Source organism: Sinocyclocheilus grahami, unplaced genomic scaffold, assembly GCF_001515645.1.
Source record: "Sinocyclocheilus grahami isolate Dianchi unplaced genomic scaffold, SAMN03320097.WGS_v1.1 scaffold160.1, whole genome shotgun sequence".
Classification (NCBI taxonomy): domain Eukaryota; kingdom Metazoa; phylum Chordata; class Actinopteri; order Cypriniformes; family Cyprinidae; genus Sinocyclocheilus; species Sinocyclocheilus grahami.
Window position 1 is genome coordinate 962718 of NW_015505339.1, and position 19050 is coordinate 981767.

General features: G+C 36.0%; 1 long non-coding RNA gene across 1 annotated transcript in view; it reads right to left on the bottom strand.

The window, feature by feature from the left end:
* The window catches only part of LOC107592847 (uncharacterized), a 124815-nt gene extending 107584 nt beyond the window's left edge, over positions 1–17231 (bottom strand). The window contains exon 1 of the long non-coding RNA XR_001610034.1: positions 17204–17231. This is a non-coding gene — a long non-coding RNA (uncharacterized lncRNA). The remainder of the gene's footprint in view (positions 1–17203) is intronic.
* Between the last annotated feature and the right edge of the window lie 1819 nt (positions 17232–19050).

Below are 19050 nucleotides of genomic sequence, written 5' to 3' on the forward strand. Positions count from 1 at the left end.
GGTCTGAAAAGCGAGGTGTGCTCTGATTGGCCAGCTATCCAGTGCATTGTGATTGGCTGAATACCTCAAGCAATAACGGAAATGTTACGCCCCTACCATACTGTGATGCCCTGTCCAGCCGGAGACAAAAACATTAAAACCCATTATAAACTAGGCATTTGTTGCATCCAGTGGGGACATAATTTTGGATTATAATGACTTATACTATCTTTTTACGCATTGCATCGCGCCACGTAAACATAACACATGTCTGCATTTGTGATCGGAGAAATTACAAAAAACAAGCGCTACTCTACACTGCTCAAAACTCGCATTTGAATCGTCAGTGGCAAATTCTTTATATATAAAAAACGTACTTACAGTCTGTGAGTCAGAACAGCCGGCATTATAGTCTACTCTACCAGGATCAGGAAACAGTCCTCCATAAAATGTGCTGCACACATCTGAATATTTGGGTTGAACTGTTCTGGAACAGTGTTGTAAATACAACTTAACCACTGATTTCTAGTCGTGTCCTCTTTTGGAAGGCCAAACAAAGTAGTTTCGCTTTCACAACGAAATGCACAGCATCACACACGGCGGGTTTGAGTGAGCGGAGGCCTGCGGGCTTGCGGCAACCACATGTGACGACCCCGGGCTGGACTCCGCTTCGCCCACAGTGAAAGCCGATCTGGCGATCCATAGCGTGAAGTTGATGTATTTCATCCTCTTTTGGAAGGCCAAACAAAGTAGTTTCGCTTTCACAACGAAACACAGCGTCTTCACGACATGGCGGCAGCAACAATACTACAGCGAGAATAAAAGTTACGCCTTCTTTCTTTGCGTGAACATTTGGGCGGCGTTATGCAAATCTTCCCACATCGTGACGTAGATATGTGGGGGCGTGTTAGAACGAGCTGTTTTAAGTAGGTGTGGTTGACTTAACTTTTATAAAGAATATCTCTTTGGATTTGAGACTTTTGTCTTTGCAACTTTACAGATCTTCTTTATGCACCAAGAGCTTGTAACACTTCAAAGAGAAAGAAAAAAAATTTAAATCGCATCATATGACCCCTTTAACGTCAACATTTGGCTCAACCAACGGTATGAGTTGGTTTGAATGGAGATGAGGTGGAAGAGGCAATATGCCCTTGTTTAGAAACAAACCTGCACAAACTGGTCACGTGACAGAAGTTGCCAAAAACATGGCCAAAACATCTTGAAACAGATTTGGTGCACTTCACCTCTTACAGTAGCAATGCATAATACATCATTGGAAGAAAACCTGTGATAATCTAGGCTATATGTTCATGTGACCCTGATGATGTGACTAAGGCTTGATGGAATGTAAGCCCAAGCGTCCTCGTCCCACCCATCTTAAGAGGACACATTCGAGTCAAGGCAAAAATCCATTTATCAAGACAATGTTGGAAAAACCCAGCGGGCTGCAGAGATGTGAGCTGGCAATAGAGTTGACTGACTGGCAGAGGCTGGCTATTACCAAGCCTGTTCCAACACCCGCGGGAAGACAAGGAGCTTTTTTGGTCTCCTTTTTTCCCCTCCACGGCAGGATCTCCCAAAGGTGACAACCAAACGAACACAAGACGACCTAAAGTGTCTGTAATTAAAAGTGTTGATTAAACTGACGGAACGAGGACGCGCAGAAGAAAAAAAGGTTCAGCAGAGGAAACAGTGGTGGAAATCACAATATATATACTGTAACTAACACTCTGAAGAAGAGGGAAATAATCTATGTCACATCAGCGGAGATGAGGAGATGATTGAAATTGTTTTCACTTTGACAGCAAGTCTAAAATCCTTCATAGAAAATTGCAAGGAATGAGTCACCAGAAAATTCTGTTATCATTATTCACTCTAACACCATTCCAAATCCACACCCATATGATTTTCCTTCTGTAGAAAGGAGATGGTGTTCCCTCTGCTCTTTCCAAATAATGAAACTAAATGGTGAGCAGAATTGGATGGCCACTGAAAAAATAACAAATAGCACTATGAAAGTACCATAATTTTATTGTAAGACTTATGTAACTGTATTTCACATAGTCCCTTTTAATTAGGATTGCCATTTGAAGCTTGACAGCCCCTGGCCACTAAAAGATTGGCTTGGACATTCCTCAAAACTTTCTCCTTGTGTTCCACATAATTTTCAGGTAAACTGTTCCTTTAAGAGCAAAGAACTTTAAAGAACCTGAGAAATGTAAGGTGCTCAGATTTCACTAGCAGCTTAAAAAAAGTTGTTACAAGGTAACTTCTTAAAAAATAACATGTGTTATGTTGTAAGTATTACTAACACCCCCTTTAGTAGAGGACTATTGATTCTGCTGTGGGTATTTGTAATCTCGGAGTCCAAGCCTACAGGCTATTAAACTTCAAAAAAAAAAAAAATAGCATGTAACCTCTGCTCCTGAGCTGGAGAAACTAAACCAAAAACAACCCAGCACTGATTTCTTTCCTTTGCTGACAAGGTTTTAATTTAGCCCTGATTTTGCTTGAGGACACCAAACCGCAACCATCAAAAAGTTCCCAAAATCCAAGAGCTTTAAAATGTACATACATTAAACACAAAGTAAAAACATGCCTAACTGGGGAAGAAGGGGAAAACGGCATTAATATATGATTTGAAACTACAGGGAAAGCATCCTTCCTTGGTTTGCAGGAATATTTTGGGGTTACATAGAACTTAAGTTCAAGTAAGTTTTTTTTAGTTAAAAGTTAATCATTTTGAAATGCAGTTATACTGGAAATCTAAATATTGCACTGGGATAAGCAATACAATACACACTGTATGAAACGTATATCCACAATACTTCTGTGTGAGCTGTGCTTCTGTTGGCAGCTAACAAAAGGGCTTCCATGCAACACATTATGGAAAGGATGTTGCATTTTTTAGCTTCAAAAGCTCATTTTTAGCACAGATGATTAAATTATATATATATATATATATAATGCCTTTAAATATTAATAAAATACAATATTTACATAATAGCACTGCTAAATATGAACAAAATCTAAAAAGAGCCTACTCAAGACTCGATCTGAACTCATAGATCGTTGGTTGGTTAAATCAACTCTCATAATTTGTTCAGATTTGACACTTTCGCCGTTTCAAGATACATCATCTAATGTAAGCTTTCAGATGTACTAAGCACTGTCGCTTATATGAACAAAGACTAACAGACTGAGATCAAATTGAACAGAGAAAGAGATGACCTCAGAAATGGCACCACCGCACATCTCAGACGCTTCTGTAAGAGCTTCAGCTGAGGCTGACTTAAGAAGAAAGGATTAGAACAAAATCATTCCAACAAGACGACGACTGACCTTGATGAAACTTCAGCAAGAATAAGATAAGTTATATTCAGAGGACTCTGTGGATGACAGAAGAGGTTTCGTGAATAACTCTGGGCTTAAGGGAAGTGTGGAGGTTTTGGCTACCACACAGTCTGCCTCCGCTACAGTTATTTAAGAGGATATCGTACCTGACAGATAAAGAATTTTTTAGTTCAAGGATTTTGAACATTATGCATATAAGACTATAGATCAAGTACATAACCATTTTTAACACCTAATCTGCACATTTATAAACTATTTAAATAAATATCTTTGCAACAACACTAAAGTAAACTATTCAGTAATCTCCTTCTCACTTTTTTTTTTGTCTAGAAATTGGGGTTATTCTTCATTTTATTCAAATCAGAAAGTCTACATTTTCAACTTGGGACAACAGAATTCCACTTAAAGACAGGCTTTTAACATGGACACATATATTTAACAGACATTTAAGTGCATGGCAAGCAAATAAAGCTAAGCAAATTAAATGCATAAACGTGTTCTTTATTTTCAGCAAAACAAATGCTAGCATTACCATTTTATTTCTTTACATGTCATCTTCCAAGTACACTCTTAAAAATAAAGGTGCTTCAAAAGGTTCTTCACAGCGATGCCATAGAAGAACCATTTTTGGTTCCACAAAGAACCATTCAGTCAAAGGTTCTTTAAAGAACCATCTCTTTCTTACCTTTTTATAATCTGAAGAACCTTTTTTCACCACAAAGAACCTTTTGTGAAACAGAAAGGTTCTTCAGATGTTAAAGGTTCTTTATGGAACCATTTAGACAAAAAGGTTATTCTATGGCATCGTGAAGCACCTTTATTTTTAAGAGTGTAATGGACAACAAAAATCCCTTTGGACAGATAAAGCAAAAAAAGAGAGACATTTTAAAAATACTTGCCTTCACACTTGTCAAGTTCCTCGAACTGTACTCTCTGAATTACTGTTCTGGTTTCAAGGTTTCATAAGTTACAAAAAAAAATAATTTCCAATAACCAAGTGAAAAGTTATAACAATCTCTAGTATGTCAGTGTACACATCTTTTGATCTGAACTGAACCAACACTGAACTGTCTGAATCTGAAGCTGCTTTGACACAATCTGTCTAGGAATAAAGGTACCGTAACTAACAGTAGTCGTGTTTCCAGTTAAGTGGAGATGCTACCATAAATGTCAAATTTAAAGAGAAAGAGCACAAAATAGTACAGTTAAAAAACTCTCACAAAGCAACCGTCACACTGACATGTGCACAGAATGTCTACATTTAAATAATGTATGTAACAATGTGGTTACACTGCAAACAATCATATACGTTAAGCCACAGATTGAGTGGTTCACGTACTGTGTTGCAGTCTTGCTCTCTCAATACGAAAAAGAAGTAGACACTTGTGATTTGTTTGGCCAATTAAAAAAAAATTTTTAAATCATGACTGAAATCTCAGTTTTCAAAGGAGAATGTTTTAAAAACGTTTCTTTATTTCCAAACCCTATTGAACCTTCACTAAGGTGTTCAAAAGGAGATGCAGGAATTGACAGAAAATTTGTGTTTACACAACTTTTGCCATAAAATATATTGTCAAGAATGTCAGCAACTGGACAGTTATTGATTCCCATTGATTGGGGGGGGGGGATACTATAGAAGTCAGTGTTAAAACTAGTCGGTTACCCACATTCTTTTGTGTTCAGCAGAAGAAAGAAATCCATTGTTGTCATAATTTTTTGTTTTCATTTTTGGGTGAACAGCCCCTTAAAGTTCATATTAAACAACCCTGCCTCAATTTAATTACAAATAACAAGCAGCTGACAATATCCATAGACCAAAACCAAACATATAATAGATTCTGCACTACACAATCTATTATCCAAATCTATTGTCTAAATGTCTTCACATTTTTCCATTTTCACGTTATGTACCGTGAGATCTCACATTGGTCTCAAAATCCTAGGGCTGTGTTTCTAAATCACACTCTAGGTCAAATGAAAAAAAAACAACGTCTCTCCTAACTGCAACAAACTAATCTAAACTTTAAAACAGCTCCACTTATTAGCAGCTGACAGGAACCGTCCATGGGGGGTGTAGGGAGAAAATGCAGGTCCTCTAATGGAGAGAGCAGTCCTGTCCTATCAGCATCAACACACACTCAGCACAACACAATCCCTGCCCACGTTCCCTCCAAATGAGTTATTCAATCACTCAGGCGGAAGGCTAAGAGCAGCGGTATTTACTCAACCCTATGGCCTAATTTGGTCAGATCACATTTGCATTACATTTCAGTTAATATATTATCAATATAATTAGTATGTTTATCCATTATCAAATAAGTAATGAATTCATGTTAAGGAATGTTATTATGAAAGCACTGCATTTATTGCCTGCGGTCATGCAGTCTTGATGTGATAAAGTAAAGTGGCATTTACTGGGGCTGATACTTCCTGTCATTGCTCACTGTGGCATGACACTGGCACCAGCAGCAAGAAATAATGCACAGATATGACAATGCAGTCTGCTACTATTCTCTATATGGACATAACTGGACAGACAAATGGAAAGCTTATACCATACAAAAGAACATTAAATAGCAATTTAACATCTAAATTCTGATTTGAATGGGCACTGTTCCAAGTTCTTGTAATGTAGTCGATAAACACACAACTGTGTCATATATATAATATATATTATAATACATAATATATATATATATATATATAGTAAATCAGTGGGTATAAAGACACGTGAACTTGTACCGAAAAGTTTTGGGTCTACACATGTACAGAATGAATACAGCATTAATATATTTTACAATTTTATATTGATATACTTGAACAATCAAATAGCCAATATCTGCTGATACAGATTACTTTAAGAGGTGCTGCGGGGGGAAAATCCAGAACATGAGATTTGTATATACATGTGCTTATTGTATTTGAGATGTTTTTTTTTTGTGTGTTGTTGTTGTTCCTTACTTTTTATGGTTATGTCCTTATCTGTAAATACGCAAGTACCTGAATTTTGCAAAACAGCCTGAAAGCATGCAAGGTTTATCAGTTATTGTTAAAAATCAGTTCACCTATAGAGAAAATAAATGGAGTTGCGCTCTATTGTTGTGTCTACAATATGTAAAACACTGAACAAGGACAAGTTTCATGTAAGGAAACCACAGAAAAACATGGCTGCAAAACCTGGATATTCTGGTTTTGTTAAGATGTTTAGGTGTCAGCCCCTGAGGGACTGGAAACTTTAGTATCATTGATACAAAAATGAATTCCCAAGTTTATCGGACATTTCACAGAAGGAGAACGTAAGGTTATATTTGAGGTTCAACAGACGTTGGGTGAACAGAAAGCCCAGGAAAACATTAAAGGGGTCATATGATGCGATTTCTAGTTGTCCTTTCTCTTTGGAGCGTTGCAAGCTGTTCGTGAATAGATAAGATCCCTGAAGTTGCAAAGACTAAAGTCTCAAACCCAAAGAGATATTCTTTATAAAAGTTAAGACTCGTTCACGCCCTCCAAAAATGCTTCGTTTAAACTCGCCCCCACATGTCTACAACACTGTGTGGGAAGATTTGCATAATGCAGCCCAAATGTTCACGCAAAGAAAGAAGGCATAACTTTATTGTTGCTGCCACCGCCATGTTGTGAAGACGCTTGTGTGTTTCGTTGCGAAAGCGAAACTACTTTGTTTGGTCTTCCAAAAGAGGACACGACTAGAAATCAGTGGTTAAGTTGTATTTACAACACTGTTCCAGAACAGTTCAACCCAAATATTCAGATGTGTGCAGCACATTTTTTGGAGGACTGTTTCCTGATCCTGGTAGAGTAGACTACAATGCCGGCTGTTCTGACTCACAGACTGTAAGTACGTTTTCATATTTAAAGAATTTGCCACTGACGATTCAAACGCGAGTTTTGAGCAGTGTAGAGTAGTGCTTGCTTGTTTCTCCGATCACAAACGCAGACATGGTTTTATGTTTACGTGGCGTAATGCAACGCGTAAAAAGACAGTATGGTCATTATAATCCGCAATTATGTCCCCAATGGATGCAACAAATGCCTAGTTTATAACGGGTTTTAATGTTTTTGTCTCGTCGCTCCAGGACACGGCATCACAATATGGTAACATTTCCGACACACACTTGAGGTATTCGGCCAATCACAACACACTGGATAGCTGGTCAATCAGAGCACACCTCGCTTTTCAGACCGATTAGCTTTGTAAAACTCTACGCGTTTCAGAAAGACTGGGCATAGAGGAGAAACAATAATGTACAGTATGTGGAAAATATATATATATATATATTTTTTTTTTTTTACCTTAAACCACAAACATTTCATTACACCAAATGCACAAATTAATGTTATTTTTTAGCAACGTCATATGACCCCTTTAAGAACGGCTTCATAGGAAGAAAATACACCTTTAAGAGGTGACCAGTCTTGAATTCAAACTAAATGAGAAATTATGGCATGACTTCAAGAGGGAAGTTCACACCAGACATCCCCAGAATACTGCTAAAATAGTGGTGCAAAATCCCTCCTGACTGATGTTCAGGTTTGAATCACAGGAAATCTTTGGAGGAAGTTATTGCTGCCAAAGAAGGGTCAACCAGTAATGAAATCCAAGAGTTCAATACTTTTTTCCTTTCTGCCCTGCAAATGTTTTACACCCTGTGTTCAATAAGAACAAGAAAAGGTGTCATTGTTTGGGTGTTAATTGTGTTTGAAGTCCAGATCAAACCTTGAACGAATGGTGGGTGAACAAATCCCTTTAAACAATACTTTTTTTTACCCTTAAATATATTTACTTTCACTTTTTTTTTATAATAATAAATTTCACAAGGAAAAATATTTACTTGAATACTTGAGTTATTCAAATTAAACATCTCTTGAGAATGGTATTAAAGTTGATCAAAACCATATGAACCAACATAACTTCAAAGAGTAGGCCTACATTTCCAAGGCACATAACTTAAACTAGATTTTAATAAGATTTCGGTAACACTTTATTATAAGGTCCAATTCTTGCCATTAACAAACCATTAACTATTACTTTTGCCTCAGTGAACTCCTAATTTGCTGCTTATTAATAGTTAATAAGGTAGTTGTTAGTAGGGCTGGGTTTTGACACATTTCACGATTCGATTTGATTCTCATTGACAAGCTTGCGATTCGATTCGATTACCAATTCGATTCAATATCAATTATTTTGGATATATATCAGGTACAGTACATGCCAAATTTTCTCAGTTGTCAGTTGGCACTACATTATTATAATATTGAAGGTTAAAATTGACTGATGTTAAAATTACACTTAATGAAATTTTTTAAATAATAAAGTTACAATTACATAATATTTCTACTTCAATTAGTTTTTTTGAAATATAAGCATAATGGTGTCTGTCATAAAAACTTGATTTATAATGAATATGTTATATGGTGCATATATTTAGCAAAATGCCCCTCTCTACAATCACAGATTGAGGGATTACATGAGACAGGATACGGGTTGTAAAGTTGTACTCTTTTTTTAACTTACCTTCAGATGTTTAGTCATGTTTATTTTGTGCTGAAATTGTATTAATGTGGAGGAGATGATTAGTTCATGTGAGCCTCGCGCTGCCGCGTCTGTTGAACAGAGGCGCTACAGCGATCTGTCACTTCACATTAAACAGCGCCAAAACGGCATTTATTGTCTGAATACTGCAATACAATGGACAGAATTTGAAATCTGAGACTTTGTTTCATATTACAAGTACCAAAGTACAATGCTTATTACGATATATTGGATGGGAGGTGCCCTTCAACGTTCCGTCCATTAACTGAAAAAAAGGCTAGACTAATCGATTCTTGGGATTTAAGAATCGATATCGTTCTGTAAAAATGAGAATCAATTAATATCGAGATATCGATATTTTTTACCCAGCCCTAGTTGTTAGTTTAGGTATTGGGTATTAGGGATGTAGAATATTATGGAGGACGAGAAATGACTTAAGTATAAATAAATGAATAAATACGTAAATGCAGAATTAACAGTGCCGGAAACGACACCTCTGGCCATTCCACTGGGTCGTTTGTAAAGTCACCGATACTGTACGGACAATACGGCTCAGTTTTTCTATCTATCTTGCTCTAATTTATTTATTTAAGCATTTAATTATTTATTTATGTATTTCTGCATTTATTTATTTCAGCATTTAATTAATTATTTATTTATGTATTTCTACATTTATTTATGTATTTCTATATTTATTTCTTCATATATTTATTTCTTCATTTATTAATTTATGTATTTCTACATTTATTTATTTATTTAATTCTGCATTTACGTATTTATTCATTTATTTATACTTAAGTCATTTCTCGTCCTCCATAGAATATGGTCATGCAGAATATAAACAGCCAGGTATGCATATAAGCAACTACTTTTTAGTGAGAATTGGTTCCTATACTAAAGTGTTACCATTATTTCTTCCTTTATTATGGGCACTTATTTTCTACTGAGAAATCCATTGGTTTACAAACTTTCCCTGCAACAAAGAAAATAAATGCTTTTCCTATTCCTAATTTAGAAATATTCATATTAGCCCATAATTCCATTAAAATTTGAAGTCTTGTCTTTGTTCCCCAACCAAGGTCATATCTGTAATAATTTCAAGTGACTAAAATAGTTATGCTATATAGAGGACAAAGACAAACCAGTGAATAAGTGTAGCACAAAACTGCCCTTCCCCCAGAGTCATATAACATGTCTAAGAATGAAATATTCTGATGAAACCCAAAGATCAGGCACAACTCGAGGGACAACACAAAAATGATGCAATGAACAGATACAATGAAAGAGGTCAGGAAGTCACAGCGCTAGAAATATACCCCGGTTTTTTCACATTCGGAGATGTAATGATATTTCAGATGTTGTATAAAAATACACTGGAGTTGTGTGCGGTTTAAAAGGATTGGCTGGTTTCTTCATGTCCGCTGGCTAAAGGACAAGCAAAGATTGTGGACTTCCATCATTTTCCAGTGGTCCACTAGTCCCTCAAGACCCTGTAATCCCTTTCACCATGACCATCAGATTGACAACGCTATTCATCTGCTGCTCTCTCTCCCAACATATAACCGGCAACACATATATCTGCTGTTGACTTGAGGAAACCAGAGTTGTCCATGTGTTGATATGATTTAGGAAGGGAGCTCTTTGTATTTAGCAGGATTAAAGGAGATCTACGGGAACACTTCAACAAAGATGGAGCTGGTTGTCTTTGTAGCTTTGCCACTGTCACCACCATCCACTTAGCCTCATGCTGGGATTGGCATCTTAACAACAAACACAAAGAGCTACTGACAGATAGTGAGCACCAGCCCACTACGGTACATTAAAGGCAACAACATGAAATCAGAAATGACCCATTTTGCTCATAAATAGTCAAAATATTGCATCAAAATTCAACAATCTAGGAATGCATAATATGTCTACCATATAAGCTATACGATTAAATCCGACATGTTTTAAATTGATCTGTATTGGATATTTAATTGTGCAAGCTCATTCCTACCTATATTTACCTTTAAATTAACTTTGCAGTCATTTAATTACACTGTTCAGTTTCAGTAAAACTAAAAAAAGAAAAAAAAAGAAAAGTATATCCATTTTCATACTGTACATTATTATTCCTAGCATTTCATTTTTTAATCTTTTCAGACAAAATAGTATAAAATGTTGAAATAGCATGCAAATGATTCTGGGCTCATCAGAATAAGCCAGAATTGTAATATCAAGACAGACATCCATAATCCAATCATTTCTTGATGGTTAAAACCAAGTCCCATTCGCCATCTTTTTCTCACTGAATATCACGCAGAACTTGAATAAATACAGAACTTGAAAGTATGAAAGTAAAATTGGATTTGCATGCAAAAAAAAAGCGTGTGCTAAAACTAAAGACATGGCTCTCACACAATAAAATAAACATATTTTAATAGTACATTTAATCACCACGCTGATAACTGACATTTCAGTCTTTGCTTTATGAATCTAATTTGCACAACAAGATAAATGCATTGTCCGGGAGAAGAAAAAAACACAATTAATTCCAGATTATTAATAATATTCTACTATTCATTATTGTAGGGGTTATTAAATATGGGTTGGTTAAGTGTAAGTGATTTACTGTTAGTTTGTAGTAAATCGCTCAAGCACTGGAAAAGAAGCACCATCAAATATAAGATGCTTTCTACTAAAGAAAACGTGATGATATATAGCAATATATAGGTACAGTAGCCTACTTTTTTTCCAAGAAAAAAATATATCTCCCAACTAATGCTATAAACTATACAATAAACCCTGCCAGGGGGTGTTGGTACATTCCTTGTAGAACAAACATTTAAACTGCACAAAAAGCATTTTTATAATAAAAAAGATATATAATATAAATGTATTATAATAACTTTTCAATTATATAACTGTTTTTCTACGACTGTGTGTTATTGAAAGACAAATATTAAAACAGTGGATGCATTAACTTGTTTCATGACCGATTTATCCAAACATGCATTAAATATTGAAGAACAAATCAAAATATAATGAATGTGTAATAGGATTTCGGTATAAGACAAGAGGAGACTGGTTTTGCTACGCCTATGTCCTACATCCTCCGCTGGAATGCCACTTTCTCATGAACGCATGTTCGACAGTTAGTGGAAGCTAAAGATTACGGTTGATAAAGGTTTAAATATGGATACCCCCCCCCCTGTTTTTGCTTCAAAATCTTGACCACCATTCACTGCCATTATAAAGCTTGGAAGAGCCAGTCCAGGACATTTTGTACAATACTCCGATTGTATTCGTCTGAAAGAATAAAGTCATATACACCTAGGATGACTTGAGGGTGAGTAAATCATGGGGTACTTTTAATTTTTGGGAGAAATATCCCTTTAAAATTAGAATCAAGTAAAATCGAGAAATCGCAATTTTTCAGCCCTATAGCATCTATTGTCTTTTTAATATCGTGAGAGCAGAAGGAAAAGAAAAGGCCAAGAATTTTTAATAATGCTAAACTAAACCAGGAATGACTATTTTGCACCATATTAAATACGTAGTTGAATGCACATTTGCATTTATGTTGTCTTCAAATCTGTTCAAAATCCCTACAAGACCACCTCCAAATGTGGTTAATGCTTTTAAAAGTCTGACCCAAATCCGTAACCATAATTAAGAGCAATATTAAAAGTGATTCTTGCCATACCAAACACCACTAATGAATTAAAAACAGTTCCAGATGACTGGACACCTTATAGAGCAGAGGCAAAACTCATTTGCAAAATGAAGTTCCGCATTCACCTTCTTTCATTCTACCCAAAAAAAACACTCTCTTTGAACCTGAAATGCAGAAATATGCCCCAAGTCATGCACCTTCATGTAAATGTAAGAAAAGTCTGCAGCAGAGAGAAGTTGATATTCCAGTTCGAGTTCTGGCGGCCCTCCCCCCGCTGCTCTGAAAGGCTGACCTTTGACCTCTGTACTGAGAATGAATCCTCTGGCCCGGGCCACGCTGTCAGAGTAGCCGTTCTGATCCAGACTAGTGCTCTTGAACCCCAAGCCACCCTGACGAGAACACGGTGACAGAATCAGAGCTTCAAGGGTGTGTATGTTCTGTCATCGATAATAAACACTCCTCTTTTTGCTTTCCTCAAAGCATGCGCATCTCCCACCGAGAGGGGAAAGACTGACTGAGCAGGGCCTTTCACCTTTAAAGGTCAGGGCATAGAAGCCCTCCTATCAACTGAAATCAAGGGTACATGCGGGGACTTTGGGAAAAGCTGTGAAGAGAAGAAAAGAAACCCAAAGCTGTTTTGGTGCACTTCTGTAAACAGTCAGTGTCAAAAACAGCAAGTTAGGAAGGTTATAGTGACACATATGAGCAGTGTCGGGGAAAGTTACTTTTAAAAGTAATGCATAGCAATATTGCACTACTCCTTAAAAAGTAAATAAGTGCATTACTTAGTTACTCTTTATGAAAGTAATGCAAGTAAGGCATTCACGTTAAGTTTGGTCACATGGGCTGGGCTTGCTTGCTTATTTGTTTTTTAATAAAAAGAAAAAAAATCCAGTTATATTTTTGGCAACTTATTCTGCACCTCATTCATAATTTCTCTCAACACAGGGACAAGAGAGGTGTCAGTGAATAAATGGGAAAACAAAGTTTTCCTTATTTAAAAAAGTAACTCAGATATTTCCTTGAAATTTTTAAAGTAATGCATTACTTTACTAGTTATTTTAAAAAGTAATATGATAATGTAACTTGTGTTACTTGTTATGCATTATCAATGCAACTTTAAGCAGTGTAGAATAGCGCTTTTTGTTTGTCGTTTCTCCGATCACAAATGCAGACATGGTTTTATGTTTACGCGGCGCGATACGCAACGCAACGCATTAAAACACAGTATAAGTCATTATAATCAGTAATTATGTCCCCACTGGACGCAACAAATGCCTCGTTTGTAATGGGTTTTATTGGTTTTGGCTCGTCATGCCGGGAGACGGCATCACAGTATGTTAAGGGCCTAACATTTCCGTCACACGCTTGAGGTATTCGGCCAATCACAACGCACTGGACAGCTGGCCAATCAGCATACACCTCGCTTTTCAGAACGATGAGTTTTGTAAAAATCGAAGCGTTTCAGAAAGGCGGGGCATAGAGGAGAAACAATAATGTACAGTATGTGGAAAATAATGTGTTTTTTGTACCTTAAACCACAAACACATTGCACTACACCAAATACACAACATAATGTTCTTTTTAGCAACGTCATATGACCCCTTTAAAACACATGTGCCATGTTCTTCAAACATATTTCCTTACATCTTGAATAGCCTACATGTAATAGTTTCAGATGTTTTGGGGGGAAAATAAGTCAACAAGTTAAAAAAGAAAAATCTGATAAATTGACATTAGTATTACTATTATTATTTAAATGATTTAAAATAAAGTAAGGATACATGTGCCATGTTCTTATGTTCTTCAAACATATTTCCTTACATCTTGAATAGCCTACATGTAATAGTTTCAGATGTTTTGGGGGGAAAATAATCTGATAAATTGACATTAGTATTACTATTATTATTTAAATGATTTAAAATAAAGTAAGGATAATGCTGAGAACATCTCTAACATTATTTGTTTGCATTAGATGATAATGCAATTAAATTCATACATTTTTAAATCTGGCATTACCACATTTTCACACAGTATATTGTAGTTTCACATAACTCTTTATTGCAAACATTATGAAAGCATTTTTTATGCTTGATTTAATTTTCTTCCATTAAATTGCTCTTATTACTAAACTCACATTTTAAAATAATTATATTTGTCAAGGTCTGTATTTTAGCTGTTTATGGAGGAAACACTCTGCGAAACTGAATGGAATTAAAGACACTGCTGATGTCAGAGTACTAAAAAAAGAAAGAAAAATAAGACAGAAATCACATAATAAGCTCCAATCTAGGGAACAAATGCAGCTCTGAAGGGTACTTGCAAAAAACTATATATATATATATATATATATATATATAAATTACAATATATGACTTCATTTTCTTTTAATTATTGACCAATTTATTATATTTTATTGCTCTTTGTAAACATACCCGATCAATGTGGTTAGAAAATGTCCAGATATTGTACTATCCACATGCACAAAACATACTAATGCCAAGAGTAAAGTGGGCCACAGACTCTTGGGTTGGGTTCTTTCGACTTTGGACCAGTAAGAGACCAAACGCAATCATGACAGACAAGAGATCTGTCCCATCTCAAAGCTGCATCATGCACGGCCTACCTGTCACCAACATCCAGTGTCTGAAAGCCACACACAGGATCTGTGCCTAATCAATTATACATGAAGCAAACAGAATCAAATCAATTAGGTATTGCTGTGGCATGAATAAAAGGTGCATAATTGATGCCCGCTCTCCTGCATTATACATATCTGTCTGCAAATCTCCACGTACCGCTTCCGAGAGAGAGTCAAAGAGCACCGAGGCCACATTTCACCACTTTATTCACTTAATCTACTCATTTGCATTGGCATGAGCCGGACGTGGAGGCTGATCTTCAGCTGAAAAGGATCTCTAAGGGTTACAGTTGTGCCATTAAATAAGAAGGCCACAGTTACCACAGGAAGCAAACATCCAGGTATTTTCCATCGATGTCAAGATATCAACTGGATCGGATCATATTGTGGCAAGAAAAGTCAATATTGGAAAAACGGCTTCTGGAGGAACTACTCATCATGAGCGGGCATGAGAGTATTAGATGAGGTGAGAGGCAGAGATTTCGGGGTCCATTTCTCTCTTTATATTCTCAGGGCGTCTAGACAGATGGCAGACATTAAAAGAAGGAGCCATGTGAGCACCGCTGAGATAGAGGTAATTAAAATACATTTAATCAAGTTACTCTAATGAAAAATGCAGCTGGACACCCGGTTCCACCTTCTGCTCCCACTGTCACACTTAAGTTCTTTAACGTTTGGCCCCCTGTATACCAGAAAACTGCACTCACAATAAGGGTTTTTTTGGCTTTACATATAAAGTGGGGCTGGGTACCATTGACTACATCATGATACAGCACACATCACAATATGCATGTCACGATTGCATTTAACAGTCAATCAAAAGTGGGTAACACCTAGCAAATGAAGGATATACCACCTGGTTTAAAACCTGATCATATTCATGAGCCAGGGTGATGAGGTTTAGCAGGAAATCTTAAAATTATGTTTTCTAAATCTGGCAAAGTCATTGCAATTGGAACGAGAATGATTAATAATGTTGAAATGTATGGAAATTCCTGTAATGAATCCATTTTTCTCTTTATGCTCTTCTGTGAAATATGTCATCTGCTAAATATTGCTTGTGCAAAGTAAAACTTGCTTGTAACCAACAGTGACTGGTGAGTGTTTTTACTCTTTTAAATTAAAGATTCACAAATCAGTCTAAATGATTCATTAGCAAATTCATTTGAATTTGAATGACCTTATCACGTTACTATATATAGGAGGATCATGGAAATTCATTGGTCAAAAACTGTTGGAACAAACACCAACACTTGGTACCTTATAACCTTTTGAAAATGTTCAGGAACATGTCCCATTTAGTCAAATCAAGGTATAAGAAGTACATTTAAACCTATATATTTAAAATATAAGCAAGTGTCTTTAATTTGTTATTGTATTAGCAAATGGAAATGTCTTAGGTACAACATTAAAGGCTTTTGGGGGGATTGTTTAATAATGGGACAAACTAAAAATATATATTAAAAGTTACTGGGGCCTTTTATTGATACTATGGAATAAAAAACAACATTAACAGTAGTAACAATACTAACACTAATTTCAAATAATACAAAAAAAATTATAATATAGGCCTATTATAATATAACATAAATAATAGCAAAAACAATGAATTATGAATAGTCGTTTGATAAGGAAAAAAACATTTATACAGTATACATAAGGCCTTATTTTAATAGTAAATAATAATAGACTGACATTTCAACATTTAACCACGTTGTTCACTCTAGCCTTAGCATGTCTGAATTTATGAGATTATTTCCATTAAACTCATACTGCTGAGCAAGACATATTTTCCGAGCATCAAATGCAACTACTGATTTGCATGACGCTGTCACAAAATAACAAGTAATATGTTTACATTCGCCTGACGCGCTGACATAATTCGTGACATAAACCATCTATCACCTCAATACATTTACATAAACACCACATGCGTATTATTGAACACGAATTTAAAGAGACCGTGATCACACCATCCAAATGCCATCTCACACCGTCCACACAGAACACATGCACTCACCTTCCGTGTCGAGGAGACGCTGACTGTGTGGGGGATTTTGGGAAGCGTAGTTTTTTAAGCTCTCGCGGGAGCGCAGTCTAATGCGCCACAAAACTACATTTCCCGTTATGTTGTTGTTGCTGTCAACATATTCAGGATGTTCGAAGTACAATTGCGTGTTATTAGTCATGTACGTCTTGTACTTTGTTTTACATTACGTTTCAGTGCCGCTGTATTATAAAAAAAACGTTTTGTCATTGAATAGACTAAAATAGAGTGGAGTGGAATGTAACAATAAAAGGCCATTAGATGCATCATGTCTCACATTAAAACATGAGTAGGTAGGACCTAAATGTGTTATGATATGTATTTATTTATTTTGTTTACCTCAGGATGGTGGTGCTCATATAATTCACCCCCTGTGTCTTATTTCTGATTGATTAAACCAATGGTGTTACAACTCAGGTCTTGACTTCCTTTAGGTTGTCGCTATAAACATCAAGCGTAGACATCCAAAGGCTACTTCTAGTATCCCAGAAGTCATTAGGTTCCCCATATGCAGTGAACCGATTGATTATTGTAGAGAAATTGATTAGCTGACTTAATTAGAATGGACAGCTGATATAGCTTTAAAACTGGGGGGAAACCTCCCTAAGGAACATTGCATGACTATTAATTAAACACTAGCCACCAAAGACATTTTGTACTAATCTAAAAAGAGTCAAAGATAGTGTGCTGGCAGCTGCAAAGTTTATGAGGCCTTTTATGGCTATGAGTAATACATTTTCAGTAAAGCGAAGGACAGAGTTATTGTTATACTGCATATGACATTAAGAGTCGGACTACAGTGAAAAATGGCATATTTAGGGTTTGTTTGTTGCTCGCTTCGTATCGAGTGGGATATTGATTTACTGTCATGCAGATGTTGGATAAATGGGGCAACATCTGGATATGACACAATGACTTATCATAAAACTGCACTATCATTGGCAGCTGTTATTTCCCCTCCTACTGGCAGCCATTAGCTCGCCGTTCTATTCTTAAATTTAATATATTAATTCAAGTGGCTCCGACAGCAAATATATGTCAGAGTTTAGGTGGATTCCTGGAAGCCATAGCTATAGTAGCCTAATAATAATACTAATAATAACAATAATGGCAGATGCTGAAGCCACATTCTTCTTTAATATGACAATAAATCTATTGAATGATTTTCTGACTTGGCAAAAAAATAAAAAAGTCAGGCAGCTGCAAAGTTTATGAGGCCTTTTATGGCTATGAGTAATACATTTTCAGTAAAGCGAAGGACAGAGTTATTGTTATACCGCATATGACATTAAGAGTCGGACTACAGTGAAAAATGGCATATTTAGGGTTTGTTTGTTGCTCGCTTCGTATCGAGTGAGATATTGATTTACTGTCATGCAGATGTTGGATAAATGGGGCAACATCTGGATATGACACAATGACTTATCATAAAACTGCACTATCATTGGCAGCTGTTATTTCCCCTCCTACTGGCAGCCATTAGCTCGCCGTTCTATTCTTAAATTTAATATATTAATTCAAGTGGCTCCGACAGCAAATATATGTCAGAGTTTAGGTGGATTCCTGGAAGCCATAGCTATAGTAGCCTAATAATAATACTAATAATAACAATAATGGCAGATGCTGAAGCCACATTCTTCTTTAATATGACAATAAATCTATTGAATGATTTTCTGACTTGGCAAAAAAATAAAAAAGTCCCTAATTTAATAGGAAAGAATCATTTTAAACAGTGAGACAAAAGAGTCATGTGGAGCTCCAACCCAATATTTTAAAATATCGAAACATACAAACGAGATTATACAAAATCATACAAATTG